The sequence below is a fragment of the Balaenoptera ricei genome, chromosome 8 (assembly GCF_028023285.1).
Source record: "Balaenoptera ricei isolate mBalRic1 chromosome 8, mBalRic1.hap2, whole genome shotgun sequence".
Classification (NCBI taxonomy): Eukaryota; Metazoa; Chordata; class Mammalia; order Artiodactyla; family Balaenopteridae; genus Balaenoptera; species Balaenoptera ricei.
In genome coordinates, this window is record NC_082646.1 from 15,804,901 (window position 1) to 15,827,999 (window position 23,099).

General features: G+C 46.1%; 1 long non-coding RNA gene across 5 annotated transcripts in view; it reads left to right on the forward strand.

The window, feature by feature from the left end:
- The window catches only part of LOC132370397 (uncharacterized), a 283,270-nt gene that overhangs the window by 152,491 nt on the left and 107,680 nt on the right, over positions 1–23,099 (forward strand). For 3 of the 5 annotated variants that reach the window (XR_009504557.1, XR_009504555.1, XR_009504556.1), the window contains exon 2: positions 15,537–15,691. The exons of the other annotated variants lie outside the window; for them this stretch is intronic. This is a non-coding gene — a long non-coding RNA (uncharacterized LOC132370397). The remainder of the gene's footprint in view (positions 1–15,536; positions 15,692–23,099) is intronic. 5 annotated transcript variants of the gene reach the window in all.

The window sequence follows — 23,099 nt, forward strand, 5'->3', positions numbered from 1 at the left end:
GAGAGTCTAGACCTTGTCTAGCATATACTTGGGACTCCTTAAATGTCTGTTGATTTGAAATCTAGAGCTTCTGTAACCATAGCTTGTCCTCCTTGATATGCTGCTCTTATTCCAATGACCCTACCGGTGTTCAGAATATTTCGGGAATTTCTTCTCTGGAATTACTCTCAGAGAAAGTTTATGAGCCAAAGAATAAAACTAGTCTCTTTTCTTTAGAATCAAACAACATGTGCTTAATTTTCATTTTGTTGTCATTGTTAGTCAACAAATATTTATTGAGCCCCAGGCACCTAGTCGTTTTTTTTTTTAATTGAGAACATCTTTTAAAAATTAATTAATTTATTTATTTTTGGCTGCATTGGGTCTTTGTTGCTGGGTGCGGGCTTCCTCTAGTTGGGGTGAGCTGGGACTGCTCTTTGTTGAGGTGTGCGGGCTTCTCATTGCGGTGGCTTCTCTTGTTGCGGAGCACGGGCTCTAGATGCACAGACTTCAGTAGTTGTGGCACACGGACTCAGTAGTTGTGGCGCACGGGCTTAGTTGCTCCATGGCATGTGGGATCTTCCCGGACCAGGGCTCGAACCCATGTCCCCTGCATTGGTAGGCGGATTCTTAACCACTGCACCACCAGGGAAGTCCCCTAGTTGTTTTTAAAAATTTAATATAAATGACTTTACCTTATTGGCAAGATTTGTCTCCAAATGTTTGGTCTTTTTCCAGAAATTGAATCTACCCTCAAAACATTAAAGATTTACTATCTTGGAGCAGATTCACAACACTGAAAGCGAGGAATACAAAACTGCAAAAAAACCAGAACTTAAACCAAAACACAGTGAGTGGTAACATCACTGGAATAAATGCAGAGACTCCCAAAGTATCAGCTTGCGAAGGACAACATTAACTTGGATACATAAGCTCCGGAGTGTTTGTTAAAAGTACTCAGTCTCCCTGGCTTATGTCATACCTTGTACGGGTGTGTGTCATTCAGGGACTAATGATCAGTCAATACAGTGTGGTTAGATTATGGCATTTGAAGCCAAAGGATGCAGTTTATGTCCTTGCTCTGTCGCCTACAAGCGGGGCCGCCTTGGGTAGTCATTTAAAGCGTCTGGTAATTTCTCGCCTGTATAATGGGGGATGATGTCTACTTTACAGGGCTGTTGTAAAGCTGAATGTTGACTCGGGCACCCAGGTATACTGATTTCAAAGAAAACATCTGTACACATTTTGGATTATTATTTTCTCCCAGAGAATAAAAGGGCTAAGGAATAAATTGTTGCCTTCAAACTTTTGGAGACTTAGATTACAGAATGGGCTTTAAGGTTTTCTCTGATTCCTCTGAAGAGGATAGGAGAAGCCCTGGCATTTGGGTGCTATAGAAATGAGATAGGCTGGATCTCATGAAGAACTTCCCTTGGAGATGGTTAGGCTGAGGGATGGGTGAATAAAGGAAATGGGGTGGGGGGGGATCATTTATTGAGAAGCAACATCCTCATTTGGCTGAGTGCATGAAGGTGATGCCTGACTTCTTCCTGCACAGTAGCTATTTGGATGACAGTTGGGACCTTCTTCTGAGCTGTGAGCTGTTCTGCCTACACCCAGCTTCACTCCTCCTGGCATTGGGCACTGGAGTCTGCTGGTAAAGCTCAACTTCTCCAGGAAGCTTTCCCAGAGAAACATGATTATGACATAATAGATATGGTCATGTCACACAAACCCACTCACTTAACCCTAGGGGTGGGTACCACAATGGCCCCTGTTTTATGAATGAGGAAATAAAGGCCCAGAGAGGGAAGCAAATTGATCAAAGTTGCAGAGCTAGTCAGTGGCAGAGCCAGGGTTCAAGCCCTCCTAACTTCCCAGCAGCCTCATCACTCCTTGACTCTGCTCACTTTAAGAATTTGCAGATCAGTACAAATGAATTACTTACTTACTTATCGCATTCATTGTCCTCTTTCCACCAGTGTCCAGGCTCCATGAGGTCAAGAATTTTTGTCTTTCTTATCAACTGCTGAATCCCTTGTACCTAGAACAGTGGAAGTGCACATGAGATGCTTAATAAATGTTTGTTGAATAAATGGGCTTGCTAATATATTGTAATACATTAATGCATTTAAAACTTTTTAATTGAAGTATAGTTGATTTACAATATTGTGTTAGTTTCTGGTGTATAGCAAAGTGATTCTCTTATCCATATACACATATTCTTTTTCATAGTCTTTTCCAATATGGTCTTTTACGGGTGCATTATTTTTTTTAAACCTTCCCTTTTTTTTTTAAAGCACATTGCTCTTTAGGAGTTCTGACCTGCATGCTCCTGAGCTTCTGACAGCCCTGCATTGCACAGGGCTGGATTTTAATCAGTGTTATTAATCAAGATACCAGCTCTATTCTAGGGAGAGCGTATTCCTGGTCCAAAGCTCATTTTCTGTGGGTACTTTTCCTAGTTAGAGGCAATCGTAAACCCCCAGAAATCACTTGTCTCAGAGTTGTCATGATACATAAGCCCCACAGACATGATTTTCTGGTGTTTGTTTAAATTTTTTTTTAAGTCGAGTGACTTTCGGTGGGAATGTACTCCCCTCTCAGCCGCAGTCCGTTACTGCCGTGGTTGAACAGGCATCCACTTTCCCTCCTGGTACCTAAATGGGGTCACATGCTTCTAGTCTAACCACATGGTTCTACAGTTGAGGAAACTGAGGCCCAGAGAAGGGGTGACTTGCCCATGCTTATATAGCTGGCAGAGCCTGGGATCGAGTGCTGAGGCCCCTCCCAGCCGGAGTGCTTCCTCTACCACCAAGGTGTGTGCCCTGGGCAGGAACGCCTTGTCTGAACAGGGATGAAAACCAGATGTCATTAGTCCCGGGGATGGTGAGTTTGGGGACAAGGGACGACCGAGAGGAGTTGCATGGTGACAGGCACCTCTCCTTGCCCTCCAGCCCCACGTGGCCCCTGTGCTCACTGGCAACCCCTTCAAATGATGGTATTTTCAGCAAATGGGAGGGAAGTAGGTCTTTCACTCTCCCTCCCCCCAAGCCCCGTTGTAATTAGTTGTCAAAAATTTTTAGATGGAAGGGAGAATGTTCAGGTCCTGATGAGATGATACAGCCAAGATTTCATTTCATCTTGAATTTGACATTAAACTTTAATAGTCTCAAGGACGAGAAGCCAAGAGATATCAGATGTAATGAGATAAAGCAAAGTTTCTCTGACAGCAAATTTGATCACAAATGGGCTCCAAGATTGCTTCTTTGATATAAATGAAACATAATTCATCTTCTAGCGCCCCGAATGGGCTTTCAGGCTGGGGATGAGGCTGGCATCTCTCTTGCCTGGTGTGACACGTGGCAGCACAGGGAGGAGGTGGAGGCTTCGCCGGACCCTACTGGGCAGTTCAGCGGGTCCATCTGGGAGGAGACGGGCCAGGCTGCCGTGGGAGCTGGAGGGCATCGGGGGTTCCAGCTGGGGGCTGTGGACACCTGCTCTGAGCTGAGTTTTGACTTGGGAGGTTCTCCTCAAACTCAGAATGGCACAGGGGGGATCAAACAGGACAGGGCCCCCTCATAGATGTGGATTTCATGGGAAACTGCTCTTTTGATAATTTCCCAGTTTGGGCATGAGAAGACCCCAACAGTATTTATTTATTTTTTTTAAATTTATTTATGGCTGTGTTGGGTCTTCGTTTCTGTGCGAGGGCTTTCTCCAGTTGCGGCAAGCGGGGGCCACTCTTCATCGCGGTGCGCGGGCCTCTCACTGTCGCGGCCTCTCTTGTTGCGGAGCACAGGCTCCAGACGCGCAGGCTCAGTAGTTGTGGCTCATGGGCCTAGTTGCTCCGCGGCATGTGGGATCTTCCCGGACCAGGGCTCGAACCCGTGTCCCCTGCATTGGCAGGCAGATTCTCAACCACTGCGCCACCAGGGAAGCCCCCCAACAGTATTTTTGAACATCCCCGCCATGCTCCTCTGAAATGTCTTCCTGACACAGTCCCTTCCTTTCCGCACCTCCTGCGGCTGCCCAAGTTCAGACGGTGTGGTGCTAAGGTGGGGGTGAGTGGAGGGGTCTAGCCTCCCAGTCTCCATCAACTCCCCGCTGGTTTTCTTAATCTTGCATAAATTATCACGTTAATGCCTTCAGGGCCTGCTCCCCACCTTTCCACAAGATAACTGCCCTCAGCCAGCTTTGTATAGAGACACTGCCGGTGCTGCTGGGTCAGCTTCCCGGGGTCTGGTGGGGTAGGGGCCACTGCCGCAGCCTCCTGCCTCCAGTCTTTGCCCCTTCTGACCCCTCTTCCTCTGGTCACAAACCTGTGCATATTTTAGGACAGATGCCTTAACCCGATGTCCCAAGCGTCTTTTTAGCCCATCCTCCACGCCTGCCCTGAGCACCTGCTTCGTATCTGGGGTGGGTGTGGGGGAGTGGAGGACCACACCCTCCTCCTGCTCATGCTCCTGCTGGCCCCTCAGGGAGCCCCTCTCCTGCTCAAACATTGCTTCAATCTTGACGTCACATCATCTGAGAAGCCTTCCCTCCCCAGCTCTGCTGGAAGAGAACTCCCCTCCTCTGCGTTCCTGGGCCCCCACAGGACTCAGGGTCCATCTTCCCTGTCTTACTCTGCTCCTGCACATATCTGTCTCCTTTTCCAGCCCCTGAGCTCCTCAGGCCATGTCTCATTGATCTTTCTGTATCCCTGGGTATGTCATGGTGCCTGGCGTGGAGGAGGTACCCAGTGAAGATGTATTAGGTGAAACTGAACCCTGGCTCAGTGTGGCCGATAGCCCTCCCCTGGGCTTAAGAGAATCGGAATGCATGCACATTTATCTATCTGCCCAAATGGAACACATACCAAATACAGTAGTTCAAACTAAATAATATCTCCTTGATTGAGATATTGGGATTGCAAAGTTGAGGCTAGATTGAAGACAGAAGGTCTACTGACATCCTCTCCTCTTTCCTGGATGCCCAGAGTGAGGGCTCCGTTTAAGGCATCTTCACCTTTCTCAGCTGAAGACAGCCTGAACACCTGGGGAGGGGGCTCTCCTTGGAGAGGGCGTGTTGAGTTTGGAATTACTTGGGCTATATAAACATGCAGGCAGGAGGGCTGTGCTAGACTTAGGCATGCATGGGAGCTGGCCAGGCCAACCTGGGAGGCAGACTCAGGGCCAGGAAGCTAGGACTGGTGTGTTAATTCAAAGGGAAGGTGGTTTTGAGAGTTCTGGGTCCAACCAGAACTGTAGATTTAGCCCAAATATTTATCAACAGATGAATGGATAAGCAAATTGTAGTATATCCATACAATGGAATATTATTCAGCCATAAAAAGGAATCAAGTAGTGATACATGCTACAATGTGATGAACCTCAAAAACATTCTAAGTGAAAGAAGCCAGTCACAGAAGTCATATATGATTCCATTTCTATGAAATGTCCAGAACAGGTGAATCTATAGAGATAGAAAGCAGACTGGTGGGCACCAGGGGCCGGGAGGAGGGAGTATGTGTATGGAGTTTCCTCTGGGGGTGATGGAAATGTTTTGGAACTGGACAAAGGTAGTGGTTGCCCAATACTGTGAATGTACTAAATCGTTCATTTTATTTTGTGTGTGTGTGTGGTGTTTTTTATTTAAAAATTTTTTATTTTATATTGGAGTATAGTTGGTTAACAATGTTGTGTTAGTTTCGGGTGTACAGCAAAGTGATTCAGTTATACATATACATGTATCTATTCTTTTTCAAATTCTTTTCCCATTTAGGTTATTACAGAATATTGAGCAGAGTTCCCTGTGCTATACAGTAGGTTTTTGTTGGTTAGCTATTTTAAATATAGTAGTATGTGTATGTCAATCCCAAACTCCCAATTTATCCCTCCCCCCACCTTTCCCCAATTGTTCATTTTAAAATGATTAATTTTGTTACATGAATTTCATATAGATAAAACATTACGGACAAACAAAAAAGAGATTGTAGGCTTATTTCTAGGGGATCTGGGTAAATTCTGCTGGTTGTCTTTCTCATCATCCTGTCCTGTCTTATGAAACTGCCCACATATATGTGTAGGTGTCTCCCTGGGCTGTCATTCTGCGCAAATCCAGGGTTCACCATTGACGTGATGGTCCGTGCAGATGGAGCATGGTGGGCCTGTGTCCACGCTGGGGAACCTTGGGACCTGTGGCCAAGAGAGGGGCATGGCAGAAGCTCCAGACCGTCCATGTCTCCTGCTCCCATAGTCAGGATGGGATTCATTTTCCTCCCTGCAGCTGCCAACCAAGGGGACTGACCGCTGATTACCAAGACCTAGTGGGTGTAAAGATGGTCTCCCCGTCTGTGGCATCAATCTCCATCCTTGCTCTCCTTCCTGTCTTCCAACACCGTGGTCACTGCCAGCACTCTTGAGATATAGTGGGCAAGGGGAGAAGACCCTAGGTGATGACAGAAGAGACCTAGAGTCATAATTTTAATGGAGTCATTGGCTGTGCTTCCAAATCTCCTTGTCAATGTCATTAGGATTAATTTGATTGCATGTTCTCCCTCTTCTTTCTCTCTCCTTTCTCATCACAAATGACTTTCCTCATGGATCTGTTACCCTGGCGTGAGGACCCTTGAGATGGTGGTAGCAATGTAGGGGAGCGTCTGCTTACCCAGAGCTGGCTGCAGAGATCTCCTCCTTCTGGATGCCGCCTCCCTTGTTCTCAGGGCACTAACCTTCTATCTGGTGGTGTCTCCCTAGAGAACTAAGAAATCCCGTGTCCTGATCCCATCAGCCACAACAAAAATTAGGGACCATAGTTCTGAAGAACATTGCTTTGCTCCTTGTCGCAGAATTCTTAAGCCACATGAAATTCTCCACCCTGGTCCTAGACGCCCCTCCCACCCAATCCAGTCCTCGTAGACCAGAAGCTTGTGATACAATCTCATAAGGGCTGTGGGGTAACCTGTATGCCGTGGAGGGGGAGGGCAAGGAATCATGGAAAAGGATCTGTAAGTGAGGGTGAGGGTCCTTTTGCAGGAACAGTATCGTCTACCGGGTGAGGCCCCCAGTGTTTCTTGTCACTGCCTCTTCAGAGCTGGCCTCCCTGAGGCTGCAAGGTAGGAGGGGGGCTTTCTGGGTTCTGGGCAGACTCCTACTTTCTACCACCGACTTCCTTGGGCAGCCTGAGAAGCCAGTCAGGTGTTGTCCTTCTGAGAAGACCCCATGGGAAGGTCCTTGGTGTGTTTGCTAACTGCCAGTTCGGGTTTCAACAGGGTTGGAAATAGGAGCACGTGGCAGCTGGAATGGCACCCACAGCCCTTTGCCTACTGCGCCGTGGGCACTTGCCTGGCCTGATGGTCTTTGCAAGATCAGATTGATTCTGGGATCTGTGGGTTGGACATGGAGTGACTGTACCAGTCTAGCAGGCTGGCTCTGGTTTCTGTGTCTGGAAGAATGCCTGGGAGAGGCCACCTGCTCTCTGGCTCTCTAGAGGGCTTGGGGTCATGCCTCGTAGGGGTGGGAGGGGCGAGTTAGACTCTGTGGCAGTGTGATGGAGTGAAAGGAGCCCAGGAGGGGGTCCAAAACCTCTTGGAGCCCTGCCTTGGCCACTATCTAGCCATCTGACCCTGGGCACATCATTTTCCCCTTATGGACTATATTAGTTGGCTCTAGCTGCTATAACAAAGTACCACAAACTGGGTGGCTTAGGAAAACAGAAGTGTGTTGTTTCACAGTGCTGGGGACTAGGGGTCTGAAATCAGGGCGTTGGCAGGGCTATGTTCCCTCTGGAACCTGTAGGGGAGGATCCTTCCTTGCTTCCTCTAGCTTCTGGTAGCTCTGGACATTCGTTGGTTTGTAACAGCATAGCTCCAACCTTCATATGGTATTCTCAGGACTTCCCTGGTGGTCCAGTGGTTAAGAATTCGCCTTCCAATGCAGGCTACGCGGGTTTGAGCCCTGGCCAGGGAACTAAGATCCCACATGCCGCGGGGCAACTAAGCCCGCGTGCTCTAGAGCCTGTGCGCCACACTATAGAGAAGCCTGCGCGGCAATGAAGATCCCACGTGCTGCAACTAAAGACCTGGCGCAGCCAAATAAATAAATAAAAATTTAAACACCCAAAAAACCATATGGCATTCTCTCTATGTCTCTTCACATCATCTTCCCTCTGTGCATGTGTCTCTGTGTCCAGATTTCACCCTTTTGTAAGGACACCTGTCATATCGGATGAGGACCGACCCTAATGACCTCATTTTAACTTGAATACCTCTGTAAAAGCTCAATTTCCAAATGAGGTCGCAAGATGAGAGGGACACAGTTCAACCTGGAACACGGGCCTTGGTCTGCATATCTACATAATGAAAGTTGAACTAGGGCCCCCTCCATCGTGGACCTTCTATGATCCTCCTGTACCACTTGCCAGAAACTTTCCCCCGTTTTTGCCAATGTAAACTAAAGAAAGTCTAGATTTCCAAGCAGAGGGAAAGAAAGGTTTTGTATCAGTAGTTGCCAAACTATAAGACTCTCCTGGGGAGCAGGTTAAAATGGCAACATTCTGGTCCCACCCCTAGAGATTCTGATCCAGAGGGATTGGGTGAGGCCTGAGGAGCTGCGTTTTTACAAGCTCCCTATGATTCCGATGTCAATGGTCCTTGGACCTCAGTTTAAGAAATTTCACAGTGTACGTGTATACCAAAACAACAAGTCATACACCTTAAATATATACAATGATATATATTGTATATATTTAAGGTGTATATACACTGATATACACAGTGTATGTGTATATCAAAACAGCAAGTCATACACCTTAAATATATACAGTTTTGTCCATTACACCTCAATAAAGATGGGGGAAAAAGAGAAATACTTTGCCTCTTGGTCCAGATTTGGGTACTGTCCTCGCCTACAAGGTGGAATGTAGATGCTGGGCTAGAAGGCTGGAGGAAGAACTCATCTGAACTTGACTCTCAGCACTTTGGACCCACTGCGCAGGGCTTAGTTAGGGTCCCACACAGAGACACCTGAGGCAGGGGAAACTCCCCAGTATGGACGCCTCCCAGGGTCTTGTGTCAGGTCGCAGGGAGAGAGTCACAGCTGTGTGAAGGAGGCAGGGGCCGGGGGGAGCGGTGGGCAGCCGCTATCACCTCCAGGCCTGTGACAAACACCTTTCATTCTCACCGAGAGGAATAAGGCACGTTTTGCGGTCCCAGATATATTTTCTTAATTGGTGAGACGGGGCTGATTTATTTGTTAATTAAGAGATGGAGGCACATGCAATAATGTGGTTTGCTTTATTTATAATTGACAATGGTGGGTTTCTGGAGGAGCGCCTGGGGATGCAAGGACTGCCTGAAGAAGGGGCTGGGATAATGGATGTGATGAGAAGATTAGTCATCCTGGATGGGAACCCTCAAGGCTACACCTGTTCCCCCAGGTGTATGCCACATTCCTCTCCTGATCAGGAAATCAGTGTCTCTTCCGGTTGGAAAATTTGTTTGGTCAGGTGAAAAACCAAAGGTATTGTTTATTAAAAAGCTCAAAATTTCCTCCTTTCTTCCATTATTTCTTAGTCTCTTCTTCCACAAATATTGAATGTCTACTATTACATATGCTAGGCACTGCTCTAGGTGCTGGGGAGAGAGAACACCCCAGACACAGCCCTTGCTTTCACAGATCAGTGGCCCTCTTCTATGGAGTGGAGTAACCCTAGAAGGGCTTCTTTTTTTAATTGAGGTATAATTGACATATAACACTTGTGTAGTTTAAAGTGAACAAACAATGTGATGGTTTAATACATTTATGTATGCAATATGATTACTACTATAGCATTAGCTAATATCTTTATCAAGTCACATATTCATCATTTCTTTTTTGTGTTAAGAATAGTTGAGTCTCTTAACATCTTTGAAGTTTCTTATACAGTATTATAGACTGTAATCACTATGCTCTGCATTAGATCCCCAGAACTAATTTATCTACTAGTTGTCAGTTTGTACCCATTAACAGCATCTCCCCCATTTCCCCACCTGCAGCGCCTGGTAAGCACCATTCTACTCTCTGTTTTTATAAGTTCAGATTTTCTAGATTCTACGTATAAGTGATATCATACAGTTTTTGTCTTTCTCCATCTGACTTGTCTCACTTAGCATAATGCCTTCAAGATCCATCTATTTTGTTGCAAATGGCAGGATTTCTTTTTTTCTTGTGGCTGAATAATATTCTATTGTATGTATGTATATACATACATACATATATGTGATTGTATATATATATCACCTTCTTTATCCATTCATCCACTGACAGACACTTAAGTTGTTTCTGTATCTTGGCTGTTGTAAATAATGCTGCAGTGAACATGCGTGTTTCTTTGGGATACTGATTTCAATTCCTTTGGATATATATCCAGGAGTGGCATTGCCGGATCGTATAGTAGTTCTATTTTTAATTTTTTGAGGGAACTACATATTGTTTTCCATAGTGGTTGCACCTATTTCATCCCACCAACAATGAACAAGCATTCCCTTTTCTCCACGTCCTTGCCAACACTTGTTACCTCTTGTGGGGTTTTTAAAATATTATTCTTTTATTTATTTTTTAAATTTTTGGCTGCGTTGGGTCTTCGTTGCTGCGCGTGGACTTTCTCTAGTTGAGGAGAGCGGGGGCTACTCTTCGTTGTGGTGTGCGGGCTTCTCATTGTGGTGGCTTCTCTTGTTGTGGAGTACGGGCTCTAGGCATGCAGGCTTCAGTAGTTGTGGCACATGGGCTCAGTAGTTGTGGCTCACAGGCTCTAGAGCGCAGGCTCAGTAGTTGTGGCGCAGGGGCTTAGTTGCTCCACGGCATGTGGGATCTTCCCGGACCAGGGCTCGAACCTGTGTCCCCTGCCTTGGTAGGCAGATTCTTAAACACTGCACCACCAGGGAAGTCCCGTCTCTGTGTTTTTGATAATAGCCATCCTAACAGGTATGAAGTGATATCTTATTGTGGTTTTGATTTGTGTTTCCCTGATGATTTGTGATGTTGAGCACCTTTCATATACTTGTTGGCCATTTGTATGTATTTGAAAAAAATGTCCATTCTGGTCCTTTGCTAGAATGGCTGCTCTGTTTACCCTGTTCCTTCATGCTTAGTGTGAAGAAAACAGGGAACCATGACTGCAGGATGCACTCGGCTCTATGGCAGACCCAGCTACACTGAACACTTGGTAGATGCCTTCTCTGGCTGGACTGACCTATTGGGGAGAGTGAGTCATCCCCAATTCAATTCCAGTATAATTGGAAGTCTTTCCCTTGAGGAGCTCACACAGGGGCAGAAGCCTGGGCTTTCCTTCACTGAAGGGAATTTGCAAGTCCCTAACCTGGGATGCGGGCATCCTGGACATGCCTCACACACAGGTCTATGCCTTTTAATTTCAAAGGTTGGGACCAGGTTTCCAAGGGATCCTTTGCCTTTGATCCATAGCTCAAATTCTCTTTAAGACTCTGGCTAGTAGATGGCCATGTCTAGACTGAAAATCAGAAGTTAGGCAATGTCTACACATTTTGTAATTTGAAGTGCTTAGTGGTTTTCCTATTACATTGTGCCTTAACACATTTAATCCTCATAGCAAGCTTATGAGATAAGTACTATTATCACCTTCATTTTACAGATGAGAAAACAGAGGTGGGAAGAGGTGAAGTTTTCCTGGGAGATGAAGGTCTCCAGGCAGGTGAAGGGCAGTGCTAGGCTCTGGTTCTAGAGCTGGTGTTCTTAACCACCTCACTACCCCTCTCCCAGGGTAGTGTAAGCCTTGTTCATGGCCAGATCCATAGCTACACCCAAACCCAGTCGACCTCCTCTCGCTCCCTTTCTGCACATGCTCACACCTAGATGAGTGTCAGGACACAGGTGGTCTTGAAGTCATATACACTGCAGTGGGATGCCGATTGGCCTTTGCATGGCTGTTTGTCCTTTCCACTCTACATTGCCATTCCCCCTTCTCTACGTATGGAGGAGAATGTGGACAGCATTTTCAAATAGGCTGAAAGAAGAACAATAGCCTCCAGTCAAAAGCAGTTGCAGGCAGGTAAGCATAATGGCTGTGAGCTTAGGCTCTGGAGCCAATCTTTCTGTATCATAGGCCTGCTCGGCCATGGACCAGCTGTGGGACCTCGGGCAACTCACCTCTCCAGGCCTCAGTTTCTTCCTGGGTTAAATGGAGGTAACAGTAGTACCTGTATCATATAGTTATTGTGGCAGTTAAGTTAGGTAATGCATATAAAGTGCTCATAACAGCCGCGGGCAGAATAAGCAATGAATGAATAGTGGTGATGATGATGCCGATGAAGATAATGATAATGGACTTAATGAAGATGATGTCGATGAAGGAGGAGGAGGAGGAGGAAGGGAAGGAGGAGGAGGAGAAGGGGCCAGGTCTCATGTGAAGGACTTGATAAATGTCCTCGCCACCAACTCTGGGGAGACTATGCTCATCTCTCTGGGCCAGAGGAGGCTGCCCGACAGCTAGAGAGGAAGCATCCCTTAGCAGACGTACAAGGAGAGGAGCAATTTCAAATTGTTCCCCTCGTGGGGGTCAACCACATGTCCACATACATGCGCATTCACCCTCTGCTCTGGGAGCACTTGACAGTGAGCCATGCAGAGTTGCAGTGCTGGCTTCCAACTCCTTCTATTCAACTCTGCAGATCTCTTTGCTTCAGTCTATGAAAACAGATGGTATAAGTAATTAGAAGGCCAAACACCTTTGCTAAGACCCAAGAAGTTAACTGTTTCTGCCAAGCATTTGTAATACCTACCATTGTGTCCCAATTAGGTGTCAGGTCCTCCACAAAACAGTCAAAGTGAAATCAGACCATGTCCGTCTGCTGCTCCAGAGGGATCCCCATTTCACTAAAAAAGAAGAAAAAAAGCCAATGTCTTTTTGGCCACTATGGTCCTATGGCATCTGACCTCCCGTTCCCTCTTCAACCTCATCTCTTCCTACTCTTCCCCTGTCTCTCTCTGCTCCAGCCATACCGACCTTCTCTGTACTGCAGACATATGAGGCACACGCCCACCTCAGGGCCTTTGCGCTGTCTGTTTCCTCTGCCTGGAGTGCTCTCCTCCACCTATCCCCATGGCTCAGTCCCTCACTCCTTTCGGTCATTGTTCAAAGATCCCCATCTCTGTCAGGACCACCCTGACCACTTTAATTTGAATTGCAAACCCTTCACCACCCCCTTACTCTGTTGTTTTTTCTTAAAAAACACTTACTTTCTACCATACTTGATAATTGTCTAATTTGTTATATTTTATCTGATTGCCCTATTAGAATGTAAAATCTATGAAGTCAGGGATTTTTATCTGTTTTTTTTTAATAGATCTTTATTGGAGTATAATTGTTTCACAATACTATGTTAGTTTCTGTTGTACACCAGAGTGAATCAGCCATATGCATATATATGTCCCCATATCCCCTCCCTCTTGAGCCTGCCTCCCATCCTCCCTATCCCACCCCTCTAGGTCATCTCAAAGCACCGAGCTGATCTCCCTGTGCTATGCTGCTGCTTCCCACTAGCTAACTATTTTACATTCTGTATTGTATATATGTCGATGCTTTGTTTAACGAGGTAGTCTCGATGCTTGGACCAGCATCCAAGCAGGAGCTCAATAAATGTGTGTTGATGGATAGGTGAGTGCTTTATATGTATTCTCTTACTTAATACTTACAACAAACCTACAAAGTAGTAGTATTATCCCCATATTATCCTTCAGTTAAGGAAATAGAGGTCCAGAGAGATTAAGAAACTTTCAAGGCCACACAGCCAAAAAATGGTGGAGCTGATTTTGGAACCCAATATTACTTTAGAGCTGATGCTAGGGTCACTTATACCATGCTGCTTCTTCCATCCATCTTTCCAGTCTGTCTCTCTCTCTTTCTCTCTCTCTCTCTCTCTCTGGCAAAATCTAGTTTGTACCAGGCACCATGATAGGCTTATGGATCCAGAGAAGAAATGACACATAACTGAATGATCATTGCCTTCAAGGGGTACACAGTACAGCAGCACAGGCCTCCAGGGGCTACATTCAGATCTGTAGGAAAGGAAGTTGGTTCTAAGCATGACTAAGCTGGAAAATTTGGGATGATTTTCTTTGTGATCTGGCTTCAAGTATTATAATCTTGTCTGTGTATGACAATATCCACAAACTCTGCATACAAATCTCTACATAGGAAGGCAGAAGTCTCATCTGAATATTTTATTTGGTGCCCGACACGATGTTGGTCCCCTGAAAGCTCTTGGTAGAAATTATAGGAGGTGGGGGATGCCCGAAGCAGGAGTTTGTCATTATGTTGCTGCTTTAATTAAAGATCACCCTGGCTGAAAGTCACAATGGAGAAAAAGAATCTTCTATTTATGTGAAATCCGAAAAGGTTGGTTTCTTAAAGTCTGGATCAGGGAAGTGTCCATATAAGAAAGTAATTGAACCTGGTTTCTTGGTATGAGAAGCAAGTTTTGTGAAATTCTTTCCTACTCATGAAATGTCCACACAATTTCATTTGTTATTATTATTCTTTGTAGGAATAATAGTGAACACTTGCTGTGCATTAATACTGTGGGAAGCCTGTGCTAAGGGCTTTTACATATATTATTTTATTTAATGATCACAAGACCTCCCCCCACATAGGCATGTAACATTAGCTCCATTTTACATAAAAGGGAATACACTTGGAGAGATTAGTAATAGAACATGTTCAATCTAGCCCAGTGCCTGGGATATAGTGGGTGCTTAAATAATGTTAGTGGTCTCCTTGGCTACCCTTCTTAATAGAACACTATGGTTGTAGAAGCCTTGAACTTTCCGAGACGCACCTGGAGTCCATTAGTGTTTGCTGCCTAAACCACCTCTTGGGTTAATGAGTTTTACAAGCTGACAGCCAGCTGTGCCAAGCAGTAGGTCTTCCTTTCATTTGTTTAAACTACCTATTTCAGGCTTCAAGTGGTTCCTCTGTAGATCCAGTGATTCAAGAGTTGATGAGCCCATTCATGCTCGTCTCTGATAGCCTTTAATCTTGCAGCCATTTAATCAATGCACCTGCTAAGTGCCAGGCATTGTGCTACTCTCTGTGCATCCAAAGACGAAATCATCCCTGACCTTAAGGAGCTCTGACTTAAAAGACTTTGATTACTGGATGCTATAAGATAGAGGAAACGGACTTCGAAACCAAGTGAGCAGAGGCCCTATATTGAGGGCGTGGGTTGTGCACTGCACAACTCTATGTGGTGCCATCCCCATCAAGTACAGTTGGACACTGGATTTGTGCAGTGCACGACCTGTGCAACGGCATTCAGGGACCTTGTTGCTGCTGGGGGTCGGGGTGGGGTGGTGGGGTGGGGCAGGGGTGGGGTCACAAGCAACTTACTAGTATTTTCTTTAAAATTCTATTTCCTTATCTGAGATATGATAATCCCACTCCCTTCCTCACAGAGTCACCTTGAGGATTAAACAAGATCATGCACACCGAGTGAAGATTACAGGGTCTGGCACACAGGGGCTGCTGAGTAAATAGTAGCCTCTATCATCTTGTCTTTTCAGGGTCAAGAGTGTGCTTTGCTGTGAAGTGAGCTCTAAATGCAGCTGATCTCATCTGGGAAGGCTCAGGCCGATGGTCCTACCTGAGAACAGACACGTGTTTTATTGAGACCTTGGCTCTAATCGATAGGAACAGCGTTCTCAACTGCTGCTGAAAGGTCAGAAACCTCATCTGAGAGTCAAAGGGTGACGTGGCCGCACAGAATCTGCCCCAGCTCTTTCTTGCAAAGCTTAGGCAAACAAACAGTAAAATTAGGATTGTTGTTTCTATTCAATAAATATTTGACATTGGTGGTTTGCTAAATTCTTTGAACAGCCTCTTTAGATCTGGGTGATTCACACAGATTTTCGTAATTCTTCCTAAGGTGGAGGTCAGGAGACTTGCATCATCAGCCTCTCTTGCAGCTGAGGCCTGGGTCATGACTGAGGTTGGGTCAACCAGACTGGTCCACCGAGAATGAACAGCAAGCAGAGGTGGCCGGCGGGGCGGGCGGCGGTGGTGATGATGAGGAATTAGTTTTCGGGCCAGCGCAATGGTTGACTGTTTGGGTCTCTGAGGGTGGTAGTGGCAGAGCTTCTAGTATTTAGTCCTGAGCTGATGGGGGCATCAACAGACCACCCACAGTGAGCTTAAACCTTGAACCTGACTGCATGGCCTTAGATGCTGGGTCTGCGTTGCTGGGAGCTACGGATATCTTTTAATAAATATCTTTTCTTTTTTTTATTTTTTTATTTTGCGAGAACTAGCCAGAGTGAGTTGAGTTCTTTACACCTGAGAAGTCTGACTGATATTGTAGGAATGGAAACGATAATGTTTATGTTAGGATAACTACAAGCCCCTCCTCATCCATCACCTTTGGCAGGAGTGACTGAGGATTCCGGAGTACCTGGAGCTCCCAGGAAGCACTCCCACCAGCACTGCTCACCCTTCTCTCCTCTCCACGCCCCGGCCTCACTACCCCTCGCTGGCTTAGTCTCTGGACCCTTCCTGTGCCTTTCATCCTCCTTTATGTCAATCACGGGAGAAGCCCTCTCACCCCCTGGCCCTGTGCTCTATTAGGCTCTGCACATCTCCTTTTCTGACCGAATTTTTCGGTCCCTCCCAGCCCTTGCTCTTGCCCTCTGGAACTCATGGCCAGCCATCAGCAAGCCCCCTCTTTTCTCAGTCTCTTCTCTCAACAGTCCCTGGTTTGTCTTTGCTGCTTTCACAGTCTTCTCAGTCGCCTCTGGAAGCACCCCCAGCTTTGGAACTCATGTCATCAGGAGTTGCTGTAGGTGCCTAACGACTCTGGGAGACTTGCTCTCGTTCCTTCAGGATTTCAGCTCCTGGCTCACTGTCACTCTCTCCAATACTACCTTCTCAAAATTCTTGGTGGTTTCAATATCCATGATCTTTCTAGTACTTTGGCCTCTTAGTTCTTTGACTACTTCCAATGTTCTCCATCCTGCCCCCCGCCACCCTGCCCCATGGCCATACCCTAAACTTTGTCATTGCCGATCACTGCTACCCTTCCAAGATATACATGTTAAGGACCTCCACTCCTCATTCTTCTAGCTCCAGGCTCTGGTATCCCAACTCTAACAATCCTTCCCCTTATTGGAACCCACAATCCCTTTATCCAAATGCCCTTCTCAGGTCCTCCCTATTATCCGTATCCAGCTTAAATTCTCCAGTTCATCATGACTGTTCCTCCTTTGCTCCCCTTGTCTTTGCATTCCAGGAGCAAAACCCCACCTCAGATGAACTGCAACTCTCTGTTGACTCTGAGCTTACACGTGGGCAGCTGAACATGGCTGGAGAAAAGTGCATGCACATCGTACGGGCCTTACTGCACATTCAGGAGCACGTGCCCTGAGTTCTGCCCGACAACGCTATTGTGTTTCCCCACCTCTCTCTCTCCCCCATGCCTATCTCCTCCCTCTCCTCCTCCTCAGAGCTGCAGCACTTCCTCCCCTCTCTTCACTCTCAGCGGATGACTTTACCTCCCAAGTCGCCACCACATCTACCCACCTGGGTACCTTGTCTACCTGTCTCTCTCCTGTGACCGTGGGTGCACCGCCCATGCTCCTGGGCAAGTGTGTGCTCTGTCCTGCCCACCCCCCACCCCCCAGATTCTCAAGGACATCACTCTGCAGTTCTTCCTGCTCTCCTCAGCTCATCAGTTTCCTCCAAACTGCTGCATCATTTATCTTAGCATAAAACGTACTGTTATCTCTCTTATCTTTAGAAAGGCTCTCTCTTGACCCCAGGTCTCCCTTTAGCAAACTCCTCCGAAGAGATGTCTGTGCCTGTGCCTCCAATTTCTCCTCTCCTTCTCTCTCCAACCCATTCCAATTAAACGTCACTCCCACCTCTGAAACTGCCATTGTCAAGGTCACAAATGAGCTCTGAGTTGCTAAGTCCAATGGTCAATTCTTCATCTTCATCCAACTTGACTCCTCGCTGTCAAATGTCAGCGATTTGATGTTTGACCCTTTCAAAACATTGTCTTCATTTGTCTTTCAGAACGTCTTTCCTGTTTTCCTCTTTACTCACCAACTGCTTTTTAACTCCCTGTCTTCTTAATGATGGAGCGTCCCAGAGCTCAGTCCTTGGACCTCTTGTCTATCTACCCTAAGTGACCTCAGCTGGTCCCATAGCTGTTAAGTTCACAGCAGATAAGACTCTCAGATGTGTGTGTGCGGTTCAGTTATCCCCCCTGAACTCCAGACTCAGCTGCTTATTGACATCTCCACCTGGATGTCTAGAAATGAACCACTGACTCTTCACGCCAAACCTGCCATGACCAAGTGCCACAAACGAAGTGGCTTAAACAACAGAAATTTGTTGTCTCATGGTTCTGGAGGTGAGAAGTCCAAATCAAGGTGTTGGCAGGGCCCTGCTGCCTCTGAAGGCACCAGGAAAGAATCTGTTTTAGGCCTCTCTCCTAGCTTCTGAATTCCTTGACTTGTGGCAGCATAACTCCAATTTTCACATGACGTTTTCCCTGCTGTGTGAATCTGTGTCCAAATTTCCTGTTATTATAAGGACACGAGTCATATTGGATTAGGGCCCACCCTAATGACCTCACCTTAACTTGACTACATCTGCAAAGACCGTCTTTCCAAATAAGGTCACATTCTCGATTCTGGGGTTTAAGACTTCAACATATCATTTTTGAGGGACACAGTTCTATCCATAACACCTGCTCCTCCTACTATATCTCATTTTAGTAAATGGCAACTCCATTCTTTCTGCTGCTCAGGTCAAAAACCTTGGTGTCATCAGTGACTCCTTGCTTTCTTACACACTGACATCCAATCCATCAGCATATCTGGTTGGTTCTACCTTCAAAATATATCCAGAATCCAAATACACCTCATTACCTCTGTTGCTAGCTCCCTGGTCCGAGCCACTATCTTCTGTCATCTGGATTAGTGGCAAGAGCCTACTAACTCGTCTCCTTGCTTCTGCTTCTGCCCTCCTGTAGTAGCCAGAGTGACTCTTTAAAAACGTTAAGACTTTGTCACTGCTTTGCCCAAAACCCCTCCCCGCTACGGCATGTAGAGTAAAAGCCAATGACCTGCAAGGCCTTACAAGGCCCACCACCTGCTTTAGCCCTCTGGACTCACCCCTTGCTACTCCCTCCTCCCTCCCTCTGCTGCATCCACTCTGGCCTCCTTGCTGGTTCTGCATCAGGATCTTTGTACTTGCTGTTCCACTGCTCAGAACACTCTTTCCCTGCATAACTGTTCTGCTTGCTCCCCTCATTCCCTTAGAGCCTTGTCCAAATATCACCTTCTCTGTGTGGTCAGCCCTGAGCAGCCCGCCCACCCTCACTCCTTATACTCCCCTCCCCACTTTATTTTCTCTCTGGCATTAAGCTTCATCTGATAAACTATGTATTTTACTTGTTTCTTGTCCGTCTGTCTCCCTCGCTTGAATGCATGCTCCTTGGAGACAGGGATATTATCTGTTTCAGTCACTGCTGTATCTCTAGACCTAGGACAGGGCTGGCACATAGTAGGTGATCAGGAAATATTTGTACCAGTAATTCATTAATTGAATTAATAGTCATTGTTATAATGGTGAACAGACAGTGATTCGTAGCTTTCAAAGGATGGTCACCATTTAATTGAGCCTCCAGGAGCCTGATGAGGTCGGTCTTATTATACTCCTGTTGCAGATGAGGAAACTGAAGCTAAATGTGATTATGTGATAGGTTCCAGGTCACACTGCTAATAACAAAACAAGAACTTGACTTTGGAATCAGACCATCCAGGTTTAAATGTTCACTCTGCCTCCTTCTGTATGAGCGTCCTTAAGCATTTTCCATAATCTCTTAAAACCTCAATTTCTTTTTCCATATAATGGGGATAATAATAGTTCTCATTTCATAGAGCTGTTGAGAAAATAAAAATGAGATAATCTTTGGGAAATGACTGGCAAGCAGGAAGCACTTGCTAAATGTTACTTTTTATTGTTATTATTCTCCCTATTTATGATTGTGATTGTACCTCACTGATGAAGCAAGAGATAAAATTGTGGAGGAAGGATTCTCTTTTGGAAACTTTATTTTCTTTTGGCATCAGCTCAGGATCCAGCTCTAGCATTCTTCTATGAAATCTAGTATTTTTAAAAAAACAGGCCCAATCTAGCCCCGTCTCAACAAGCGTATGTTAGTGTGTATGTGGGTGAGTGTGTGTTGCTTGTGCCTGTGTGTCTTTATTTTCCATTTACTTAGAAAATTGATAGATTTCCAATTTAGAGTAAGGGGGGACCGGGAGCGAGAAGGGAAATGGAGCTGCCCATCAAAATTAGCAGGGACGTGAGTAAAGGTCATTTGATCACAGCTTGGCTGCCTCTGAATTAACCTGCATAAGAGAGACTTGTTGAGTTTGCAGCTCTTTAAGGGGCATATTAACACCAGGAGTGAGGAAAGGAGATGCCCAGAGAGAAGGTCAATTTGTGGCTGCTCAGATCACCAGGGGTCCTGAAGAAACTTGTCTGGAGAAGCCAGCCCTGGGCCATTAGGGTGAGGAGCAAGGGAGGAAAGTCTGGTCCATGGAGGAGGCCTGGGTGCTTCTTCGAGGGCTGCCTCTGAAGTCTGGCTGGCCCTGTGAGATCCCTGCCGTTGAAGCTGGGAGGGGCGTCCCCAGTGCTGGAGCTACAGCAGAAAGAGAATTAAGGAGATGTGAGCACAGCATCCAGTATGGCAATTGCAGCTTCATTAATCGTCTGTGGGGAAAAGAATAGGAGGCATTTATATGATAAAGATGCTGGGAAATTAGAGGGAGCAGCAGTGCCGTTTACTGTTTTTATTTTATTTTTATTATCATTAAATTGCTTCAAGTCACCTGTAATTTTCCAAGGCTGTCACAATTACAAGTCTTTGAGGATTACACAAGACACACACAGTCAGAAAGGTATAGAATTTAAACTTTCAAAGGTCTCAGAGCCTCAGCTCTTTTTCGTTACCTCCCTGGCAGCTGGTTCTGTTGGGTTGACTTAGGTGAGCCCCCCGACCCTCACCCCCAAACCCAAGGCTGGTCCCAGCCCCTGAGCTTTGTGATTTTACCACCATCTTGGGGGTATAGTGGACCATGAGGCAGCTGTACCCTGGAGGGAAGAGGCATGACCTGGGGCCAAGGACCTAACTTCATATTCCTGCTTTTCTCCAGAATGGCTCCCTGCCTATGGGGGAGTCACTTACCCTCCCTGTCTCTCAGTCTCCTCATCTGTAACATGGGATGTTGATATGTAACTTATAAGATTGTGGTTTGACTTATATAGGGCTATGGTTCCTGTGTTCTGACAATTCTCTGACACCCACTGAGTGTCCTGCAGTCCAATTCAATTCTGACACTACCCGGAGTTAGCGTCAGATCCCAGAGTTAAAGACCAAGGTCCCCAACAAGACTGCTCTTAGCTCAGATGCCAGCCACAAATGGGGCCCTATTTTACCTGCACTTCTGTCTGACTTGGCTACAAATTCAGGGGTTCCCATAACCTCCCTTTAGGTTGGTTAATTTGCTAACTCCCTGAAAGTGCTATACTTATAATTACAGTTTTATTGCAAAGGATACAACTCAGGAACTTCCAAATGGTCTCAGGGTGGGGGGTGGCCAGAGCTTCCATGGAATCAGGTCTAGTCACCTCCCAACACATAATATGTTCACCAACCAGGAAGGTCCACTGAGCTTCAGTGTCCAGAGTTTTTATATGAGTTTTATTATATAGGCACATTTGATTAAATCAATAGCTACATGATGGACCTCAATCTCCAGTCCCTCTCTCCTCCCCAGAGGTTAGGGGGTGGGACTGGTCATTCTGGCATGGCCATCTCCTCCCTTGGAACTATCTAAGGGCTCACAATTAGCATAAACTCAGGAATGATCAAAAGAGGCTCATTATGGATGAGACACTCCTATCAGGAAACTCTAAGAATTTTTGAAGCTCTGTACCAGGAATTAGGGACAGAGACCAGATTATAAATTGCCAATTTATAGTTTTCTTTAGAATCACCCCAGAGCATATTACAGGTTCAGTTTCCAGGGTCCTGGCTCTCCAGATGATTGATACATCAGGTCTTGGCTGAGACCTACAAATGTGTGTGCCTATCATACTCCCAAGTGATATTGATGCTGGTGGTCTTTGGCTCATACTTGGAGGAATGCTGATGTAATATCATGTACAGTAATGTGCATGAAATTGCTCTGAACACTGTGACATTTATCAAAAACATTAGGCACTATCATGAGGATTGTCTCCTCCTTTGAACAGATCTGATCATTGGGTATGTGTTAAGTGTAACTGTAATTAAATTTCAGAGTTGAAGGAAGCCTAGAAGCCTTAGGAGTCTAGTTCTCTGGAGCTCCTAGAAGGGTTTTTAGGGGTTGGGAAAAGTTGGAAGATGAAGTCAGAATTGTGGGGTGTGCAAAGCCTAATGGAGATTAGAGTCGGGCCACTTGCAGTGTTTTCCTAGTGATTCCTGCAATCATCCCCCTTCCCTTCACCTGCTATTTCCTTGTTCATACCAACGATGGGTGAGCCCCACTTACTGCCTCACGCCCACACTCCTAGGATGACTGTGAAGGACGTAGCCTGGGTCCTCTGCAAATCTGGGACCTCAGCTGTGACCCCAAAACTCTTGCAAGCTTCTAATTCAGTTTCTCCAGCTGTGGTCTTGGGATATCTCCCAAAGAACCACCTGGAGACTGATCCTGAATTGGTATCTTTGTGGGGGAGGGAGTGGGCCAAGGAATTGGCTTTCTAAATAAGTTCCCAAGGACCCTAACCCCTTCTCCCTGAGCAGATGGCCTTGCCTCCAAGTTGCTGCAAGTCTGATGCAGGGTAACAAGGGTAAGCTTCCTGTCTGGCAGGTAATAGGTACTCAGTGGATGTTTATGGAATGAAAGAGAGTATGACAAAGAAATTCAGTTTTCCATCTCTCCACCTTAAAGTTCTTCCTTTGTCTGTCTACTCCCAGCCCATGTCCTTACTGAGGCCCCGTAAGGCTTCTGGCCTCATGCAGGGTCTTGCTTTCTTGGTTATTCTCTTTCCTGTACCTTCAGCATCTTTCTTTC